Raw genomic sequence first — 23163 nt, forward strand, 5'->3', positions numbered from 1 at the left:
CATCACTCGCACATTCTCATTAACCTGTAATGCAAAACTATTCAGAAGTGCTACACCCTGCAATGCTCCCTAGATCTATGCTTCAACTCACCCCTTCAATTACCAAATTTCTCTCAATCTTAGACTTTGAACGCAAACCCAACCAAATATGTTTCCATAGCTGCTTCACAATGTTGGCCATAAAATGCACAACTATGTTTAATATGAGCTCAATATGATATCAGTATATGCTTAATATGGCATCAATTGCTAATCCTACTGGAATTACTTTTTGGGTGTAGTCATGGCAGGAGTAATGCTTGCAGCAGTTACCAATTAATTATTATTCCAAGCCAGGTTACTTATACAACACTTTGAAGGGGATTTAACCATTGGTGGCCTTAACTCTGCCTGTCAGGGTGGTGGAAGACATTAAGTACACAACGGTGATGGACAGAAGACCACCATATTTTGAGTTGGCGGTCGGTCTGGTAGAAATTCTTGTGAAGGCACTGAAAGTTTGGTACATGACCACAATCTTTTATGAGGTTGTGCACCACACCTTTTTGTTTTTCAGAAACAAAATTCTAAAGCTGGAGTTTATTTCAAACACAAAAGACACAACCAAGATAATATGTCTCATATTTAGACAGTTAATTGTAGTTTGTAGTTTATATGTGCTTAGGCTCAGCATCTGTTTGAAACAATGTTATGCTGGGTTGCTATGGGTCATGTGAGGTGTATGAGACCAACTTGGATGTGTATATGGATCCCAGCATTTTCCCAGAAAAAATGTTTGTTGAACTCTCATGCATGATTGAGCCCATCCAAATAATACTTGCGTGCCTGGATTTAAAGAGGACACCAATGATGAAGCATGCCGCAGACAATTATGGGTGAGGTGTCCTCTTCCAGTTTCTTTGGATACCTTTGACATTTTTAGGATATTAGTAACTGAGTCCCCAAAACTTTTGCACTTGTGAATTAATGTGCCTTTACAGAGGTTGTGGGTAGGCCTTTATCCACTCTTTCTCCTTTGTATGAAACAATACATTGTGGTGCCCACTGTAGGCCCCGAGAGCTGTACCTATGCCAGAGTTTCAAGATAACTACTTATTTAAATGACTTTCACTCAGATTAACTGTACGTGCGCCTAACTAAAAAGGTCATACTGAAATTGTTGTATAATTCTAGCCCAACATTGGACACCCCATTCCAAATGATATCTAAACATGGTGTCGTAACCTTCTGTCTCAAACTTGGCTATATCTGTATATTGGCTTTAGTTCTGCTCTCTGCATCCCACGTCTGTTCCACCACCTCTGCCTTCTAATGCTGGAGGTCTCTTCTGATTTGCAAATGAGATCATAGTTTCTGTAAGGACTGAATACAATTTCAATATTCTGTAGGTAGATTACAGCTATGAAACAATTTGAAATAGGGCCAAAATACAAATGTGTTTTTTTACTTGATAAACACAACATAAGCCACACACATGTGAAGATCGACGACTTCCCTACTCTCACACTGCGGAGTACGCACACTCCTTCTACAACTTCATTTGGAGTATGCAAACTCCCTAAACCTTCACAAACATCACAAGTGTTAAGTTGACAATTTCTGTAGATTGTTTGAGTTTTTGGTAGTGGGTGTTTAAATTAATGCACATATTTCCTCCTATGCTCAGACAGGAACTCAATGCAAATTCACTCTTGTAATGAGATGGGCTGATTCATATTTGCGGATCATGTATATGTTGGGTAACTCTTAATAAGAACAGGAATCTGCAGCTTGTTTCTCTGAGTCTTGGGGACAAGGAAAGGATTAGTCACAACCATTCTCACTTTGAATAGCACCCAGCGAAGATTGCGACTGTGGGCTTCTGGGGAGCCACAGAGAGGACCCTGGACCATTGTGGCAATAAGATAAGCGCAAGGGCCTCAGAGAGAGGTGAGCCCGCTGGGGCTTCCCTTTTCCCCTCTTGGCTGCTGGATGATGGGATATTGCTGGGGATCCTTGGGACCCCTCCAGGGCCCTGGTACCCGCGCATCTGTTCTTGCCGGGAACATTGTGCTATTGGTCATAGTGCAAAGTGATCTTGGATACTCAACCCACAGGATGTCTGCTTCATCACCTAGGGAACCCAATGGCATAACGAGTGGGAGTGATATGGTCCCCACTGAGACAGTTGCACTCAGTGGTTTCACCCTGGAGGAGACAGGGATTTCTACCCCCTTGTTTAAGAGTACAGTGCCGCCCATGGGGCAGGGCGTGGTGCAATCTTGGGAGCCTCATGCTCATTCTCTATGGTGGGTGGGAGCCTGAGCCCCATGGACAAGACTAGGCACAGGTGCCTTCATGTGAGGGGACCTGGAGACCATCCCATATAAAGCCCCGACCAGCTCCTTCCTATCGGTTCATGCTAAATAGGTGCTGGGGGCCTAATTAACAGTATGGTATGAGGCAAGACCTCACAAGATTTACAATAACTGTGCATAGACCATTTAACTGGCGCAAAGACGGTGAGTGACACTGAAGAACATAGGGGACGAAGTCCCGGTACAGGGCCCACAGGAACTTAAATCCTGGTAGTTATGGAGGGCTCCAAGCCAGTCCTGAGCACAAAATGGAAGACATTGCCATAGAGGTGAACCTGTTGCACACAGACCTCCACGGGGTGGCAGAGCACTCAAAAGAGACAGAGGAGAAGGTGCAGGCACTTGCACAGGAGATGAAGGATCTGAGAGCTATGCTGCGCACCCTCTAGGAGCTGGCGATCCTTTTGGAGGAACAACCGGAGGATGCTGAGGAGAGGTCTCTTTGCAACAATCTGTGTATTGTGGGGTTCCAGGAAGACACTACAGAATGGTTTCTGAAGCAGTGGCCCAGGGGGCTAATGGTACATAAGGACCTTTGAGCCATTTTTTGGTGGAGAGATCCCATTGGGATCTGGCTAGATGCCTGCCTCCAGGGCTCCTCCCCTGAGGACCATAAACGCAAAACTCCACAACTGTCAGAATAGAGGTAGCATACTACAGTGGGACAGGAAAAATTGGACCCCATGCTACATGTACAGGATACAGGCCCAAAGATTGTTTTTTTTCTGGCTGTTAAACCAAAGAACAGAAAACTTAACCTCAGATACATGCTCCTGTACCCAGCACAGCTGGGAGGGAGAGGTTCACTCCCACTTCTTTGGCTCTCCAGAGGATGTCTGTAACTGGCAGGACTGGGGGCATGGGTAGAGAGCAGGTCGGGACTTGAGTAAGAACTCCATGGATCTGGTCCTAGATATAGGCCGAGCAGATCCACCAAGCGACAGAGATTGAGGATGATGCATGGAGCATAGACACGGGACATAGAGGTGCCACCAAACCACATGCTGGAGGCCATATTTGTGACACTCGGGAGTCATCGGAGGATGACCCCCAACAAACACTGACCATCAACAACATATGACACTACTTTGGGATGGGTCTTGCGTAAGGAGGCTTGTTAACTACTGGGGTTTCAACTGGCTCCTGCAGGCAATGGAGTGGCTACAGGGGGACTGGTGAGGGGGCCTCCTCTGTGTTCCAGAGACACTCCAATCTCAGTTGCCTTTTTGGTGGGTAACTATTGGTACTAAGTGGGCTATCCCCATACACACTCCACATCCTCTTGATCCAGACAGGAGCTGCCCTTCATAGGGCCTGTGTACACAGTTGTGGGGAAGCACTACCAAACTGAACGTGGGGTGGAGAGAAATGTGGTTGCCACAACAAAGACTAGGACTCAGTGGGACCAGACCCTGCAGTTTAGGGTAAATATAGGGACAGCTACGGGCGAAAGCATTTTCTCATCCATACGCGAGCCTAAGGGGACACTCTAGGGCAGGGGAGCCAGATCCCACCTGCAATTGTGCATCTAAAAGTTGCACAGTTCCACGGATTCAAAGATTCATAGTTTATTATGAGGTACTCAGACATGAAGAAGAAGGAAGATTTGAGTAATGTATACCTGGGGAAACATCACATTTTGAAGGTTCTAGGTGTTTACCTGGAGGGAGGGAGCTGTATCAAGTTTGGATTTAGTTTTTCCATATTGAGCAGAATGGTCAGAGTATCACGAAGGACTTATGACAGTGTACTACATGGTCTGGATGGGAAAGAAATGGAAGGGGTTCTAATTTCTCTACCTCAGGCAAGATGTGATGGGGGCTGCATGGATGGTTACACACATAGCAGGAACAGTAAAAGTAAAATCCTGGAACATCAGGGGACTACACAATAACCTATGTGCTATTCTGGACACCTACCTGAAGTTCTAAGGGATGGGTATAGAAATCCATCAGCAAACTCACTTTGTTGATGAGGAAGCCGACAAACTGAAGAAAAATGGTGTGGCCAGTTGTACTCTTCCTCCTACTCTACATATGCCAAAGAAGTGTCTATATGGATAGCCCCAAATGTACTGTTTCAAAACAGGGAAGCTGTAGCCGATGTAGAGGGGTGTAACATTCCCATCTAGGGGTTCCTAGATGTCATGGAGATATGCCTGTTAGATGTATATGCCCTGATTCAAGATCATGTGGCCTTCTTCTGGAACATACGGAACGTGTGGCCCCATACATGGGCTTCCCACTCATCTGGGCAGGTGATTTTAAGTGTATCCTAAATCGTGATCTAGACAGGAGGCCTTCAGGCACGCTGACCCAGGTCATGGTGCAGGTGGATTGTATGAATGTTTGGAGAACTTTACATCTGACAAAAAGTGAGCTCACCTACTACTCGACAATGCTTCATACAGACAGCAGACTAGATAGGTTTCTTGTCTCACTGGACTGAGGGATAACATACAATTGGTGGAACATTTGGGTAGGTTCTTGTCTGACCACACACCGGTTCCCCTCACATACATGTGGACCTGTGACCTCCCTGCAATCCCCACTTGGTGACTTCATCCAGAAACCCTGAAAGATGCCACATTCCAATCCGACAACAGTAAAGTGATTACAGGCTATTTCACCAAGAACTGGGGGACTGCATCAATTAGTGTGATGGAATGGGAGGCACTCAAGGCTGTCCTAAAGGGGGGAATGCCTTACCAAAACCTGTGGGAATAAATGCCAACTGCAGCATGACGTCAGAGACAGCAACAAAGACTAGCTCAAATACAGAAGGCCACTTTGGATGATATGACCTTAGTAGGGCAGGTCCAAACAGTGTGGCGAGCAATAGGAGATGTATGGGACATATGGGACACCTTAGAAAGTTTACCCTAAAAGAATATAGACAGAGGCTACACTAGGAGGGTAACAAGCCAAACAGGTTTTTGGCATGGTTGTTGCGCAGCAATAGACCCCCATCTAGGATCATGGCCTTAGAGGAACAACACAGTGACATGGTGATCATGCAGGCTAAGATTAATAAAGATCTACACCAACATCTGGTAAACCTCTAATGGAGGCCGGCCACCCATGTAGAAGTTGTACGGATGGAGTTCTTGAGCCAGATAGTTATCCCAACGCCAGAGAAGGACCAGGTGCTAGCCTTGGAAAATACCTTAACCCTGGAGTCAATAAAGGGCATTCCCCATTGCAAGACACAAGGGCATGGATGGGCTCCCCCCCCCCCTGAGTTTGACCAACCCTACTCGGGAATGGTTCTCGACAAGCTGCTGGAAGTATACCAGGAAGCCCATCTGTCTGGCAGACATCTGTCAACTATGCAGGAGGCCCTTACAGGTATGTTGCCAAAGCCAGACCGGGGCCCCACACACATGGGCTCCTATCGACTGTTGTCGATGATCAAGACAGACATAAAGATGTTGTTAAAAACCCTTGCAGACAATTTGAAAGGGGAGATTACCCATTTGATTCATGAGGAACCGTGCTTGTTCATATTGAAATGCACTAACCTCATAAATATATGCAGGTTGAAGCATTTAATGCAGTCTGTATGGAACTTATACATAGAGGGAGTGCTGGTTACCTTAGACATTAAAAAGGCCTTTGACACTCTGGAATGGGTTTATCTCTGGGCATTGCTGACATGAATGGGATTTGGCCCCAGTATTACCAAATTGGTCTTTATGCTCTACACGGAAACACAGTGAGGGTTAGATTAGGTGGATACATATTGGGAGCTTGGGGCATAGAGCTGGGCACCAGATTGGACTGCCCACTTTCCCTTACTGTTTGTTTTGGCCATAGAAATCCTGGCACTGAGCCTAAGGGCAATGACAGGGCAGAGGCCGGATGTATGGGAGGCGGAGCACATTGTTTCCTTATACCTGATGACAACTTAGTTTATTTGCGACAGCCTGTGATATCAGTACCGCTTCTAATGCAGGAGTTGCGGCTATATGGTGGGGCACACATCCTTGTGGTCAGTCAAAACAAATCATTGATATTCCCCCAAGCAAATCTGCAGGGCAGGCCTCTGGAGACCCTGCCACTGGTTGGGCAGTGATGGGAACTTGAAGCGTTCAGATTCCTAGGGATAGGGGTGACATCTACACCGGAACAATTCTCTCTTAATATTGGTAGAGTACTCAAGGGCTTATGAGCATTGGTAACATTCTGGAAATCACTTCCACTGTCAGTGGTGGGTAGGCTCTCCTTGACAAAGTGGTGATGCTACCAAGTTGTTTATTCATGCTCCAGAATTTAAAATGCCTGATTCAACATACATTTAAGGAGTTACATAATGTGTTACTGGTACTGAACTGGGTGGGTAAGCAAAGTCGGTTAGGCCTGGGAAGTCTGAAGCCAGACTCCACGCTGAAGGTGGGGGGGGCCCAGGACTGCCGGATCTTGAGCTGTACTATCTGTTGTCACACCTACAGCATGGGGCTCTGTGGTGTGCTGACATGATAAGGGTAAAAAAGCCTACTAGCTTGTGTCCCTGGCATGGAGAACCTGCTGGCAGCTGTAATTGCTGGGCCTCAGCGTGAGAGTCCCTAACAGTTTATAGTCCGACAGATCACAACGGCATTGGACATCGCAGTGAGAATGATACATGCAACACCATTCTCCAGAAAGCTATCAATATGGTGGCTGCATCCGTTCTCTAGGCTCGAACGTACTATCTCATTGGCTAAATACAGCAAGGAGGGATGTGAGACGCTCAGTGATCTCTATCAAGGAGATAACTGCATCATCTTTGAAGAGGCACAAAAGATGTTTGAAGAGGGCCTGGGGCAATTCTTGCAATTCACCGCACTAACCAGGGTGGCAAGAGAGCTGTGGCCTAACTTCCAGATGACACCTAGAGAGATTGCACCCTGGAAATGCTGTTAATTATGGGGTCCGCCAGACATCTGGTATCCAATCCATATATGGACTTCAAAGATTATCCTACACCGGTTCCCTACCCTGCACGGGGTGGGAAGTAGATTTGCCAGAGCTCCTGTCCGATGTTTAATGGAACAAGACCTGTGCTCTGGTTAAAGAGGTGTCTGGAAAATGCGTGATTTAAATTGGCCTAATTTTATGTTCTTCACCGTGCATATCTGACACGCACGAAACTCTGCAGGAAATACCCTACCTACTCAGAATAGTTCCCAAGTCGTAGTGAGGAGGCATAGGGTTCACCCACATGATCTGAGGCTTTAGCAATATAGAAGACGGCAGAAGGTGGTCTGTTGTCTGCGACAGACAACTGGAGTTTTACTCAAGGCCACAGCCAAACACTGCCTGCTCTGACTTTTCTCGAGCTTCACAAATGGGAAGGTACACTGTAGATTCCCCGACAACTGGGGCTGCTGCTGGCTAGAAGTACGGTTGCTATCTGGTGAAAGTCCCCCTTAGGGCCTACCATCCTGGCATGGTCTAGGGATCTGATTGAATGGGTCTGGGTGGAATTAAAACGAATGAGAGACATTCGAATGGAAAAGCGTTTGGAGGACGTTTATCGGGAAGAAGGCGGCATGCTACATAGGGGGTGGTTGGTGTCAGAAGCGCTCGAGTCTACTATGAGCCCGGAATTAGTGGCTCCGTCCTTAAGATACAGCGGGTGTGTTGCGCACGCAGTGAGGCGGTGACACATGGTTGGACGCAAGTGTTGACTACAACCAGCATGTAATTAGTCAGAGAGGTTTGAAGCGGAAGTCGACGACTCACATAACAGCTACATGACCTGCCGAAAGGAGGTAGTAGGTGGTGAAGGGGTTGGTGGGCACGGAACCCTGATGAAAAGACTGTTAAACATTTATTGGAGAACTAACAACAACCATACAGACAATGATGCTGTTATACTATACGTTTAATGCGCTACCACAACTGCACGTTATACATTGTGTTGGTGAACAGTGGCTCTAAAAGTTGTTGGTTATTCTGATTTCTCTTGCAACTTAACGTACAATATATTTTTTAAAGAACACTCTTTATTTTTAACTAGGAATGACTATGTCGTTTCCTAACACGATTGACAGGCATAATAGCAGAATTATAGTAGAAGCGTAGATAGCAAAGTGCACTGTCTGACCGGTTATTGATGTCACAATTTGTAAGAACAGAAGCGATGTATTTTGCATGTAGGGATAGAAAATGTGTTTCCTAACTTTGAGAAGTTATTCTCTGCGTTGTCTTTAGAAGCATACATTGACAAGTCAGATCAAATCCAATTCCCTGGATGGCATTTTGTTCTGATGTCGCAGAATAAACGCGGGTCTGTCCAAGGTGCTGAACTGGAAGTTAATGCAAATTCTGTCTAATTTTACATCCACGCATCTCTTTGGGTTTGCTGTAAAATCCCATGAATTGTGTATTTTCTTTGTGGTGTATACTCTGCGCAGCTGGTACTTTGTATTATGCCCAGTTTGTAACGCATTAGTTCACTACGCTTTGTGAATCATGAACTCTGTTTCAAAAGCAAGCTGAGATGGGTGTTATTAACTTGTGGTAATTCAAGGGTTTCGGAACATATTCCGCTTGGTTCCTGGCTGACAGGGGACTCATGTGAAGGATAACTTGAAAACTGTGCTCAGTCATAATTTGAGACCCATATTCTGAAGAATGTAAACTTCCTACGTGGTAGAACTGACGCAGCTGTTTCCCGATTTACTCATGTTGATTCCCTGTTAACGAGGGGATTCATCAGTTTTAACAAAGAATTGTATTAAAATAGTACTTATTAACTATTCAGATGCAGCTACAGAAAACATGCAGAAGTTGACAGAATTCTGTTACCTCTGCCTAATGCACGGCATATAGTCTACAACTAATGTCTTGAGAACTTGACATGTAACTGAGAGGGCTGTCGATAGTACTACAGTTGTTTCTACAACTGGCATGTACTGGATTATGAAACCTGGCCAATAGGTTGGTTGACTGAGGTTGCCAGCTGTAATACCTGCACCTTAAGGAGAAGGACTTTACGATCGGTGGGACCTATAGTATTTCTTTGCTCTACGAGGGCAACGACTGTAGGGTATTTGTAACTCAAAGATGGTCCTGATGGCTAAAAAACTCCCATTTATATTTTGAAATTCTTACATGGAAACCCGCTGCACTCGGGGCTATTCTCCCAAGTTGCACACAAGGACTCAATTCTTAACCCTGTTGCCCGTATATCTATATTTTGATCTTGTCCTCCTATAAATCCATTCTTGTCACCGAAATTCAATAAAAAGCTGCGGAACTTCACAATACATGTATATTGGATTGTTTATGCAAATTATGCAAGTGTAGGATTGGGTCAAAAAAAGGCATTTTCTATCATTGTGAGACTATGCAATGGGATAACATTACAACATGATATTAAGCCTAACTTTCAGAAAATTACTCAGCAAAAACGTATACACTGAGGTATTCGATTCTTTGTGTGAGGATCTTTTCATGGGGGCGGGGAAAGCACACTCAGGGGTTATTGGGCCTTGTGTGGGATAAATGAAATTGTTTACAACTGGCATCTAGGGTCCTCTTACTGCTGTCACCCCAAATGGAAAAACCAAGCACGTTCCTTCAGCACTTGATGCCAAGGAAGCGAGGGCAGATGGGTCCAAGGATCCTTCAGGGAGGTGATGTGGATTGAAAACTTATAAATCAATAGCACATAATAACCCTCAATAAATCACTGACCAGTCAGTGCTTTTACGTTTGAGGAGGAACAGTAATTTAAGCACATATGCTAAATACTATTCTTAGAATCACACATATATAGATACAATACAGGTTGCAAAGTAGTATGCCTAAGAGGTTTACAATAATAACATACACGTCAATATTTTAACCCGTTTCTTAGTGAGAGTCTTGCAATAACAAATTAAAAAGTTAATTAACCCCTTAACTGCTGAGGCTTTTCCACTCCAGTGGTGAGCCCTTTTTGGCACTCGCTCCTCCATAACTTATTTTACCCATGGGGTGTCCATACTAATTTTGTGTGCTTTTTCCCAATATCATAGGAAAATCACGGGGATTTTAAAGGAACACAGGCTTTGTAGATTCACCTGAAGGGGACTGGGAAAATAACCAAAATACATCTAAATTTTGTTTTTTTTAGTTGGCTCTAAATCATTTAAAGTAGGAATAAAATCAGAATATTGAGGTTACATCCATGTACAATTAATGTAACTAGGAAGGATTGTGCCTTCTTTGTATTTTTAATAACAGGGAATTGAATATTTTGGCACCAATTCACAAAGGCACGTTAGAGTACATAAAAGAGTACTCTTGCAGTACTACATCACATACTCATAAATGCCTTTGTGAATCGACCTGCTTTTATTTTATCTTAAATAACACAGGACATAATCTCCATGGCTCACCAGTACTTCCCTTTTCCCTTTGATTACCTTCTCTCCTTAAAGTGTCCCTGCTCTCAATGTTATGCTGTACCCACAATAACAATTGTTCTTTTTTACCTCTCCTGCTCAGCCTGGCTGCATATCCTAGTCTTATCGATTTTTCTTTCTTACTTATTAGTTTCTGCTCTCCAGGTTTTTCCCGTGACACTTCCTTTCTGAAGGATAGAGTTGAATATGTTAAACTGGAATATTTATTACCCTGTAGTTGTGACTTTCTGTAGGAGTGAGATTGGACTTCCACACTAATTAATGTATACGTCAGGTCTCTCCTATAATTCATGAGGTCAGACAAGTTAAGGCTTACCTCCTTGCTGACGATACACAAATGTATCTTTACTTAAATGGTCCTAGGTATAAATTAACAGAGAATGTGCCAACCATAACAAGATTGCCTGCTGGCTTGCGGAAAGTGGACTGAAGGTAGATGGCTCAAAAGTGAAGGATTTTTCTTCTTGCACACAAACATGTTCTTAAGTCCCCCAACCTCGTGCTCACAAACCTCAATGTGTTTGGCAAATAGGTTTCTTGTGGAATTCTAACTTCCGTCTGGTACCCCAGACTAGTTCCATAAAAAAGACTGATACTGTAGGCTATATCTGTTCCCCTTGGTGCTGTACTTTGTTCCCAATAAAAATTAACATGTGGTGGTCCTTTCTATAAACAGTGCTCAAATGTACTGCAGAAACGTCTTTTATTGGTCTAGTATGAATTACAGCTACAGTAGATGCACAAAGTACAAGATGCTACAGTACAGCTTCTGTTTGGCCTGTCTCTTAGAAGAGTAATCCACTGGATGTAGGCATGTACTCCTGCGTATTCATGGCCATCATACCTTGAAATTAAAATTACTTCTAAGTTCCTCAGACTATCAAACACAGCTCTCTTAATTTACCTCTCCTCCAGGCAAAATGTAATTTGAAAATCAATAGGAGGTCCTTTGTATCTGATAGAGATATCAAGCCACAGATTCCTTACCTTAGAATAATCCCCAGGCACCAGACTGTATCTGGAAATTATTCATGAGCAATACCCCTGCACACTGGTAGTTTGCTTTATTTGGCTCCACATGGCATTGTCGGCATCATACATGCCAGAAGTGACATGCACGGTGCCAATATAAGCACCACCCCAGCACGCTGATGTCATTTCTTTTCTTTCCAAGCCAGTCAGCACAGACCCAGAGAAGAGCTTCCCTTAGTGTTTTTGACCGACCTTTCAAATTTTTATTGAGCTTTGTCTCTTGATGCATGAAGCATGTCAAGCCCTGTGGTGACAGAAGTCGGTGACAGACCTGCATTTGGTGTGCCCTTGGTGTTTGAAGCGTGATCACAGCACCAAGACCTGTGTCGATCACCATGCCATTCACCCCAAGGCCTTGAGAGAGAGATCCGTCAAGCTCCTCGAAACTCGACCCACAATGCTGCAAAACTCATTATCTCTGTGACAGGACGAAGGTCCCAAAAGCTACTCTAAACACTCATTGATGCAGTCAAGGTCGTTGGGAAAATTGGGTGAGTCCAGCAAGCATAAGAAGAACAAGAAGTCAAAGATATCACTTAACCACATCTCTCTAAGTCATCAGACGAGAAGAGGGAGCGGTGACACTCGAAGCTTAGCTCTGTGGTGGAGCCCGTGCCTAGGCCGACTCTGCGCCTCCCAGAGTTTCTGGGAGCTGGAGCGACCCCGACACACTACGTGAATTTTATGAGGCCATCCTCCCCATATTTGGGTGGCCTGATCCCACTGGAGCATCTTCCAGCCTTGTGGACTCGGGTGGGGCCCGACTGGTCGCCCACCAGTGGGTTCACCCCCTACAGCAGTGAGATCCCTTGGATTTGCTAACGGATCCAGAGTGAAACCAGTCAAATACCTTGACCTTCCCTGGCACCGGCTCCAGTGCCGACACTTACAGTAAGCAGACTACCCATGGCAGAGACAGTACCTTATTCATATGACAGGCCTGGATTGGGGGAAGAATAGGAGTGGTCTGCGGACCCTTATGGTACCAGTTCAAGGAGTCAGAGGACAACTGGTACACGGATCTGGTGGATGCCAGTTGACTGGATATCACCTCGGACACTGGGCTGGTCTCTCCCACTACTGTGGCTATGGGGGAGGGTGCCTCATTTGCAATGGTGGTGTGGAGGGTGGCTGAGTTCCTGCACCATATGCTGCCTTCAGTGGCAGTCGAGACAATTGTCTTGGCGGATGTGCTTCAGACGGGATTTGGCTAACTGAACCATAACTCCCATTCAATGAAACTGCTACCAACATCCACCTCAGTGCCTGGTCCAAGCACTGCACAAGGGTTCCTGTGCAAAGGTCAACTGACTTGGTCTTGGACATTTTCATGGTCCCTTTGCAACTCCAGTCTGCTTTCTACTCCTTTTGAGGCCACTGGCGGGGCTTCTAACATCGTCTGTACATACCCAGCTAACCCAGCGAACAAACCACACAGTCTTTTTGTGGCCTTGGTGTGGTTACCACACCCTATGCATGACATGCAGCAAGAGGTCGAGCCAGTCCACCAAGGCAGCTGCAACACCCAAACCTTTTTAGACCAGTGGGATGCAGTATATGCCATCACCTGAACCACCGGAGGTCAATAACACCCAACAATTGGGTTTTCCTGCTAGTCCCTCCCCTTTGTGAAAACCACCCCCCCACCCTTGCCACCGACTTGCAACAAGCTGATGGAGGACCACCTCTCCTTGCATCGTCAGGTGGTGTCAGCTCTCTTGGCCAAGAGGACTATATAGAAGGTACCAGCATCAGAAGTATGGCAAGGTTACTATTCCTGCTACTTCCACAAGTGTGAATAAGGCTGTCTGGAGTGACAGAAATGCATTATGCGGCTACTCTCAAATAAACAAGAGACTTGAAACAAGTCTAGAGTGTCAGCACCTGTTTCCTTTGAAACAGTTTGGAGTGATGTGAGTACAGAGAAACCATCTCCATGTTTGCTGATGTTCTCTCTTGGTCTGGAGCTCATTCTGGACCAAGAGCCAGCTTTCTGCCAAATTTGGTGTAATTCCATTCAGCAGTTCAGGTTATAATTATGAATAAAACCCCAATAGGAAAATGCATGGGGAAACACGTTTTGGGACCCACCCTTTTTCTCTGCCCTTGCTTGACAAATCACTCTGATAACCGGGTCCTCCCCTAAAAAATGCCATGCTTCCTAAGTGCATGTCTTACTTTCATGTGTGGTTTTTTATACATAGTGACAAATCTATGTATATTGGTTTTTGATTTCTCATTTTTGTGTTCAAATAAAGCTTTTTCTCTTTTATACAACCTGGCTCTTTTAGATGCCACCCTCAAACGTTTTTCTGAATATCTGAATTTGAATCTTACTATGATCTGTTCTTCTACATTCAAATAGTCTTCCTCCAAGCTGCACACTTTTCCGAGCCTGAAAAAGTCTCCAAATGGAATGCTCTTAATAAGAGGACTAGAATGGAAACTCTGGGTGTGCCAAAAATGCTTTTGCCTGCTGTGGACTTTCTATATAGTGTAGTAAGTGTCTAGTTTGTTTCCTTCCACTTTTATCAACACATTTAAGAATTTGATCTCTTCACTGCTAATCTTACTGGTGAAGGACAGGTTTAAATCATTTCTGTTTAATTCCTCTATAAATTATTTTGCAGCAGCAGTGGATCCTTTCACCAATATGCACAGGTAGTCTATAAACGTGACCCATAATATGAAGCTTTCTGCCCATTTTTCCATGATGGTGTCACCAGCAACCTGCTTCTCTCACCTGCGCATATGCAAGTTTGTATAGCTGGGGGTGAAGTAGGTACTCATGGCAGTACTCCTAAGTTATTGAAACATTAACTCATTAAACAAACATATTTTAAGACAAACACCATTCCAGCATACTGAGTAACATCTTGTTATGATCCAGAAATCTGATGGTTCTCGCTCGCAAATAATGTTCGGGATCAAATAAAACACAGGCATTTTGGGGTGATCTTGTTTTAATAAAACATATTTGTCCCAGCTCAAAACGCCCTGCTCATGCCAGTCGCTCAACTTCTGGGTAAATTACTCTTTGACTTGTAAATAGTCAATCGTTGTTTTATAGCATTCCTCATTGTTCAAATGCTTATATGCTTCCTGCATGAAAATATCCTTGTCCCATGGAACCACATTACCACTTTTATCAAAAGGTTTGACAAACACATTATCCAACTTCTGAAATTTTTGTACAGTTTTGCAGTATGCTATATTCCATGGTTTTTATACACTCGCCTCCTTGGAAAATAAATCTGTATGTCTCTCAACTACTTAATCATAGCATCAGTAAAATTATCAATGTTATCCCATGGAGTCTGTTTTATTTACCAATATTTGGGTCATTTGTAACCAAGCTGGATAATTCCTTCTGCAATATTGTTTCGGTTTCAAATGATTTCTCACTGTGTTCTCCTTCAAGTTCTAAAACATTAGTCAAACAGTGCCAAAGTTATTAGCAACAGAAAAAATGCATTCACTGCAAAAACACATTCCTATCTATAACTACCAAGAAGCGACTGCCACAGGGAAATAAATAAATAAGTGAATAAATAAACAAAATATATATATTACCTACTGGTGGTCATCAGTAGGTAGTTATAGTTAGAACCATGTTTCCATAGGAAAAGCGTTTTTTGACTTGCCTATATCTCTGGCACAGTTTGACGAATCTTCACAAAACTTTCCAGTAAAAGTGTTGCGGTGATTCTTGTTGCGCATAGAAAATTCCGGGGTGATCCATCAAGTGGGGTCATGAAAAAGAGGGCTCAAAAAAGGTTGTGTTTCCCATGTTAATTTGCATAGGATTCTTTAGACACAACTACATGCCAAACCACTGGACAGAATTTTCAATAGCGAAATGCTTGCTGATAAAATAATTAAGATAACATTGGCTCATTGTGATAGCTAAAATGAAAGCAGGGGTTCTTAAGTATCTAATCTAACGATTTATCTAGGAACTATGCAATGACCTATGAACATTTAAAGCATTGGATAACATACACATATATGTATATATACTTGTATATGCATACATATATGCACACACACATATATATATGTACATTTAACCGTGAGTAAATACACAACTGTTAAACAGGCCTAAAGAGTTTGTACATATTTTATTATTATGAAATAGTAATTTTACATATTTCTTAAAGAAATACACATATCTATATATGTACACATAATCAGATTATAAATGTTTACCAACACTGGCATATGCAGTCCATTGATGTGTGGATGTGGTGTTATGAAGGAAAGATCCAGTTCTTGAGTATGCTTCTGAAGACAAGATAGTTATCCATGGATCTTATATGTGGGGGTAATGAATTCCATACTTTGGCAGCTTGAACAAAGAAGTATGTACCACCTATAGTCTTTTTCCTGTATGGTGGTGTTTTAAGGCAGGGTGCCAATGTTGAGCAGAGGATGATCGCATTGATGCCAAAGCAAATTCGTTACTATCCACCCTCTCCTTCAATTTCTTATGACCTGTGCACAGGAGGCCAACATCATTTTCCAGAGTATCAATTTTGGGTTGTAAGGTGGATTTAATATTACAAACAGCTTGTAGGAGTTCTTCAAATTTTTGGATATGATCTTGTAGTGTCTTTTCCATAGTATGGGTGTGGCCAGGTGCCTTAGCAGCATGCGCAGACCGTACCCCAATTTTCCAACTAGCAAGAGAGGTTTGACACCCTTTGGTTCCACCATGCCAGAGCAGAAGGAGGGTAGAGTGCGAAGTCATTGCCTGCACCAGATAGAGGATCACAACAATGATAGCTGATCCCATCCAGCTTAGGAAGGCCAAATGCAGGAACCACTACTAGGTCCACCTGCACAGTTAGAGCCCGGTTCTACTGCAGGGAGGCCACCAGCATCCACAGACCCAGAAAGGTGTCAAGAAAGCTAAGCAAAAAAATGCTGCCCTGGGTACACACCAGCACATGATGTCTCCTGCCTTCAGCTCCACCTGCAGCTACCCAGTCAGTGCATAGGTGCAGCTCCTCCTTCAGAGGGTACAGTGCTCTTATATGTTGGCTGCCAGGGCAGACGGCTTCACTAATGTGCAGGCGCATAGGTAGAAGGCAGTGAAGTGGGGCCCCAGCTAATGCATGATGTTCTGGGTGATGCCAGAAGAGTTTGTTTGTCCTCAAAAGATAGGTTCATGTGGTGATGCAATAGGTGCCCTTCACAACCACAGTGAGGCCAGGAAAGGCAATCAGGCCCCCAGCAGCTTTCCACTCAATTGAGAAGGCAGCAGGCATTGGGAGCAGTATTACAACTGTGCCTGTGGCCCCTTAATGTACGTGGGGTCGCAACCCAAGCAGTCTCTCTCACCCACCCGCATCCGGGTGGGCAGCCGTTCGGAGCAAGATGAAAGTCCTCGGCTCACATCGCACTGACAAAGGGATAGTAACCTCCACGGGACACAGTCTAATTGTTAGCATGCAGAGCTGCAAGTCTAAGTCTCAGCTCCAGGGTGCCTCATGCAGCGTGGGGCTGGATACTTTGTCACTCGCAGGGCAGTTCATGCGGATGATTGGGCTCCAAATAGAGCCAGCCACTGCTTATAGTTGCTAGAAAGGGAAGGATGCCATTCAAGATCCTGGCGAAAGGGGCACTTCAATGGCCATGCTGGACACGCTCTCCCAGAAACTGGCTTGTAAACAGCATGAAGCTGCACTTACTCATGGTTGTAGGAGGGACAAGTGAGGGTAGATGTGGCTGCAGAAGCCAATACCTGCTATCCATGTTCGAACCAGTTGGAATACGGGGTGCAAACTCAGAGATTCAGGCATTTATGTAGCTTGAGAGTGTATACAATGAACTCCAAAACAGCCTCTGTGAAAAGGATAATCCATACAAACTTCACTGTAAAACAGGGCTGACATCACCCAGAAGACACTTTGCTTACGATAACACCTGCGATCAGGAAAGCAGATAGTCTTTAGAAGTCTGGGGCATTCAATAGAGTCATTTATAACATCTGATAACAGACTATATATATTTTTCATTCTGGCTTCATTTAAGTAGTGCCTGATGTCGTGAATGAGTTCAAAGTATTAAGAATAAAAACAGCAATGTTTCTGCCATACCTGTGCTTTGGGCATCTCAAGGGCTAGGATAGTACTATACACATGACAGTACAATACAGTATCCCTGCCCCTTTCTAAATACATTCTGAAGTATTCCTGCATTTTCTTTGGTTTGTTGAAGTTAACATGTGATGAAGTACCTATGCAGTGTATTTATATTTGTGGTGCAATCTGATAACTGGCCCTTTCATCCCTGTGTATCTATTGCTAAGCACTTTAAGTAACCCACTATGAACTACAGGAGGGGCAAAGTCTGCACCAATAATTAGATAGTATTGTGTGGTAACAACCCACCATACTGTGCAATTATCCCTTTTCAGCTGGGTTCAACTCTGAGCAGGTAGTAAAAGTGTGAGTGGGGCTGTTGTAAGGCAGCAGTGAGGAAGAAGGTAGGAGTTGAGGAGGGTGAAGGAAGGAGTGGAGAATATTGGCTGGTCTGATATTTCGGCCAGGGGCCATGGAAGGGGTCCAGGCTAAAATTCAGCATTTTACTGCAGTGATTTTTACCTGCTGGATTTCTGGCTGTTATAATAGGATTAGTTGTTGTGGCACCAATTAAACTTTGGTGCAGGAACACCAGAACTCTTTTTGTGTGGAATGAAATTTCACTTGGGAATTACTTTCTGCACAGCTCCAAACTGGGGCCCATATCTCCGATGCGCACCTTGTAAGCCAGCTAAATAAGAGGCGAGAGTGCAATAACATGAGGACTGAGAAGCAATGACAAAACAAAGTGTACTCTACCTGTAAATGTCTTTTGGATGACCTCAGTTGCTGAAGTGGGTGGAATCTGTTGGAAATGATGTTCCCAATATTTTTTTAATTTTGCAAAAACAGTTTACATACATTTTGGTTAAAAAATCACTGCTCCAGAATGGATAATGTGGGCTTTCAGGTGCCTCTGGCTGTAAGGGAAGGGAGGGAGTATCCTTTACCTTCGAGGTTGGCGAGCTACTGAAGGTTCATGATGTCTGTCTCTGCCCCCTTAAATCCCTGAGCCCAAAATAAGCTGTGATTCCACGTGGCTTCTACCTGCCACCTAAGCTCTCCCCTTATGCTCAAAGAATTACTAAAAACAAAGCAGTGCCATTTTAAGTACAAAAATGACAGATAAAGGGATACACAATTAGTGGCTGAATTGCACAATAGAAAACCAGAGAAACTGTAGTCAATCCTGGTTTCCCCTCCTGACCAAACTGTGTAATCCTAGGCAAATATTTGATTTCACTGAGCCTCCTTTTTCTTCATTATCACATACAAGAGCCCCTATAAGTATGTGAGTTGAGGATGCACGCTGTAGAAGAACTTCTTGTGTTTGATTTGATTAAGTGTTGATTCCAGTGTAAATCTAGGCCACATGTAGAGTATATATTACAACTGAATTGCCTCTTAGTTCACTAGTGCCATTGTTGTCAGTGAGGAGGCACGAATATTTCCACGTTCATATTTAAAAGCTATCACTATCAATTGTAATAGATGCCTCTCAATACATTGATATAATAGGATGTACCAATATGAAAAGATTCAACATGTTAAAGGAGTACATAATATCTTCTGCTAGATTTACTTATAGAATATTTTTAAATCTCGGCTTGAGCAGAGGTTCTTAGAGCATAACCAGACCGTTGGATCAACTTATCCTGTTAATTTCTTGTCTTGCCCACCTGCCCCTGTTCTCTGAAGCCAAGGGTGAGGCAGACAGTGAATGAAGACTCAAGCCTTCTCACCAGGACTCTGGCCACCTGTAAGAAATGTGTATTTGTGCAATTGGTTAATTAGTAAATCTAAAGGATGCTTGGAAGCCAACATATAGCTGTAATCGAAATAATAATATGAGCCTTCATGGTGACAAAGGTTTATTATTTTTGAGAGGTAATGCAAGGATGTTATCAGTTGAGTTTTGGAGTGTATCCTTCTAACGAAAACCTAAAAAAAGGTTTTGCACTAGGAACAGTCTGATTTTGGTGCACTTTTCCCCTGTTAAATTCCGGCAGGTTTGACCTGTCGAATTTTAACCAAGGATGAGATATTTAACTCACCCACAGAATGCAGGAGACAGAATATTCCAACCAATTCGTTATTAAGGCCTAAATTGCTCTGCACATTCTGCTTCTGCCCATCATATATTATGTGTAATAGAACTTTAAAATAATGGCTTCCACATGTATGAGCTTTCAGTCACAAAATAGAATCTCGTATTGTGAATTGGAATCCTTGCAACCAGGTAGCAGTTTGACAGATGTGCAGGTCAAATCCATAGAGCACAAACTGAAGAACGACGATTGCTGTTGCAGAAATGGCGCTCTACATCTTGAAAAAAGATCTGGTTGTCACTCGTCATAAATCTGAGACTCTGCCTGAACGTGGAAACTGACTCAGCCTTTCCACCGAGGGAGTGATAAAGCACCAACAGAGCTTAATACCGCAGACCGGAGAGTGTGAAGCTATAATTATTTAACACACTGCGCTCCCATGAGATCCCGCCAGAAGGCTTCTGGAGCTGAGGCGATTACGGCAGAGCCTTATGTCAGGTGCAGGTTGCACTTGCCTAAGAGGTAAACTTGGGATCCTTCGTGAACCATTAGCAGAGAAAGGTAGGTTAATTAAGAGGCAGGATGTGCCAAGAAAGAGACTCCGCAGCAAACACCATCTTCTACCGCATGCGGAAAAACACATCAGTGTGGGATGCCGTCGGTTACACTGCATTAATCCCCGCCCCTGTGTGCCGCATTGTGTTGAGGAGTCTATATTGAGTTATTATACTTGAAGTTCAATGGAACCTGAAGATTTCCTTAGAGGGCCATGTCTTTAACATCGTAGTCATAACTGCTACCCATTGATTTTTAACCTGACTCGCTAGTAGAGTGACCACGTGCTCGTTGCTTACACGGACAGTCCGTAAATTATACATTATGCCCGTTGTTGATTTGGCAACAGACAACATTTGTGCGTATTTTCAGCATTAGTCCGCTTCTATGAGTCTAACAGTCATGCGATGATTTTGAACAACCCGGAGTCCCGTTCCTTCTTCGGCATATAATTGACAATGAGAGGACTTCTGCCGGTTCACTTCTAAAGTACGCAGCAGACAAGCGCGCCAGCGCAGGTCAGTTCACCAAAGGGCCAAGGACAGTGGAAGTGACATCACACGTCATTGACCTTCATGTTCACTCACACACACATGCTTACACATACAAAACAGAATCAGTCATACACACACTCCCTCTAACATAAACGTACACTCACCTGTACGATTGCACACAACATACATTTAAAACATGTTTTACTTAACTCAGCTGCCAGGAAGGGTATTATTACAGCTAATTGTACTCCATTGTTTATTACACTAACAATGAATATAATATTATTATTCACTATAAGCGTAATAAAAAAAATAAAAAAACAAGGAGATTGAAGCCCAAATGATGTCCATAAGAACGAGCTGCCCTGGTGTTCCTGGCATTGGTATTGCTATCTCTAGGGACAAGAGTCACAAATGCAGTGTCAGAGGTCACAAGAGGCAAATCATGGGTCGCAGCCGTGATTACTAAATGATGTCTATGGACTGGCCAGCAGCGGTGGCTCCTCCGCTATGGCAGAGGAGTGTCGCCTAGCCCAACCCCCTCCCCCCACCAGCAGCAGCCACTGCAAATCTTAGACAACGAAACAATAGTAAACCATTATTATCATTTTGCTGTTAAAAGGGCGGGCATTGGGTATAACGGGGATGAGGGGAGTACACAAAACACTCCACTCAGTGCGCATGTATGTTTGACTGGCTGTCCTGGGCCGACCAAACACACATGTGCACTGTGCTCTCTCTCCAGCCCGGCACTGTGTTGCAGGACTGGAGAGAGCAGGCACAGGCTCCCCGTTTACCTTGGAGCGCCCTGGCTGGATGCTCCAGCCAAGCCTGACGCTGCTTTGAGCAGCATCAGGATTGGCTGCAGGGCAGGCTGTGAGCATGTGCCTTCTGTCAGGAAGAAGGAGTGGCGGAGCGGCGATAAAGCTAGGCAGCTAAGCCTGCAATAAAAAAGAAATAAAAATTAATGGTTATCTCCACCACCCCCACGCGCCGCCCCGCCCCTTTACCACACAGTGAGCCACAACTGCTAGACAGACACACCAGTGAAGAGGTTGACAATCACTTACCAGTCCACACACACATCCATGTGCATATACACGCACACATTAATGAAAATACATCTACAAAACCTCTAAATATACATAACTGCACGCACCAATTGACACTTTCTAACAAATAATCCTTCACATTCACATGTCTTAAAACATTATGCTACCATTTTGACCTCGGCAGGGAGAACATATTTTTGTGCCTCAGTAGTCAGGTGTAGCCAATAACCTTGCTCTAGAAAAAAATCACAAATTTTACCATATCACTGAGTCGCACTAAACACCTCAACCCTTCTGTAAATTGGTACTGAAGGGAGCAAAAAGTATTTTCAACCAAACAGGATAACATTATGGAAATTTTGAAAAGCGGAGGTCTGTTGCCTGTTCTCCTTTCTCCCTGTGTTTATTATTTCAACAAATTTTCCTTTTTTACTGTTCTCTTCTCATATAGGTGGCACTTACATTTGTATCCACACAGCAAGTTTTCCTTTATGCTGAGCATTGTGAAATTTTAAGCATGTTGTAATATTATTTGAATGTAGCGCGTTGACATATTATTTGAATGTTTCTGTCGGTGGGTGGATGGATGAATAAGGGATGTTAGGTGGATGGATTGATGGATGGAAGTGCCTCTGGATGGATGGACTGCAGGATGGAAATGCAAAGAGTAGGAAGGATCATACCTGCCAACTCACAATGCTGCACCGCGTGTCACACAATATCGGCTCACGTCACACGGTCTCCCGGTGAAGAGCCGATATCACAAGGTATAATCCCAGATCGGGCATTTTCCTGAACAAATGAGGTACATTTTCAGATTTGTACAGGGAAATGCACCACTAGACAGGTTTTGAAGTGCATGTATTCCACTTTCAGCACCTACCACTTGCCTTTTGGAGGCACGCAGCGCTAGAACAGTCTGGGTGGTGAGGGTCCCTGCCTCAGTGTTAAGGTGGCATCTGAACGACAATGACAGAGTGAGTTTAGCGCTTGGGAATACCTTTGTCCAATGTCGTCCCTTAAGAATTAAGCATGTCTTGTAGTCGGACCAATGATCTGCATTCCCAAGTTCACCCGCCCTAGCACAGTGCACAGCGCGCCTCAAGGCAGCCAGAGACTGACAGAGGAGACACATCATGCG

At 44.0% G+C, this 23163-nt stretch overlaps 1 protein-coding gene across 1 annotated transcript in view; it reads left to right on the plus strand.

Annotated features, from left to right (window-relative positions):
- PDE1B (phosphodiesterase 1B) overlaps positions 1-23163 on the plus strand; it is a 1852897-nt gene that overhangs the window by 168412 nt on the left and 1661322 nt on the right. The window lies entirely within an intron of this gene.

This window comes from Pleurodeles waltl, chromosome 4_2 (genome assembly GCF_031143425.1).
Source record: "Pleurodeles waltl isolate 20211129_DDA chromosome 4_2, aPleWal1.hap1.20221129, whole genome shotgun sequence".
Lineage (NCBI taxonomy): Eukaryota > Metazoa > Chordata > Amphibia > Caudata > Salamandridae > Pleurodeles > Pleurodeles waltl.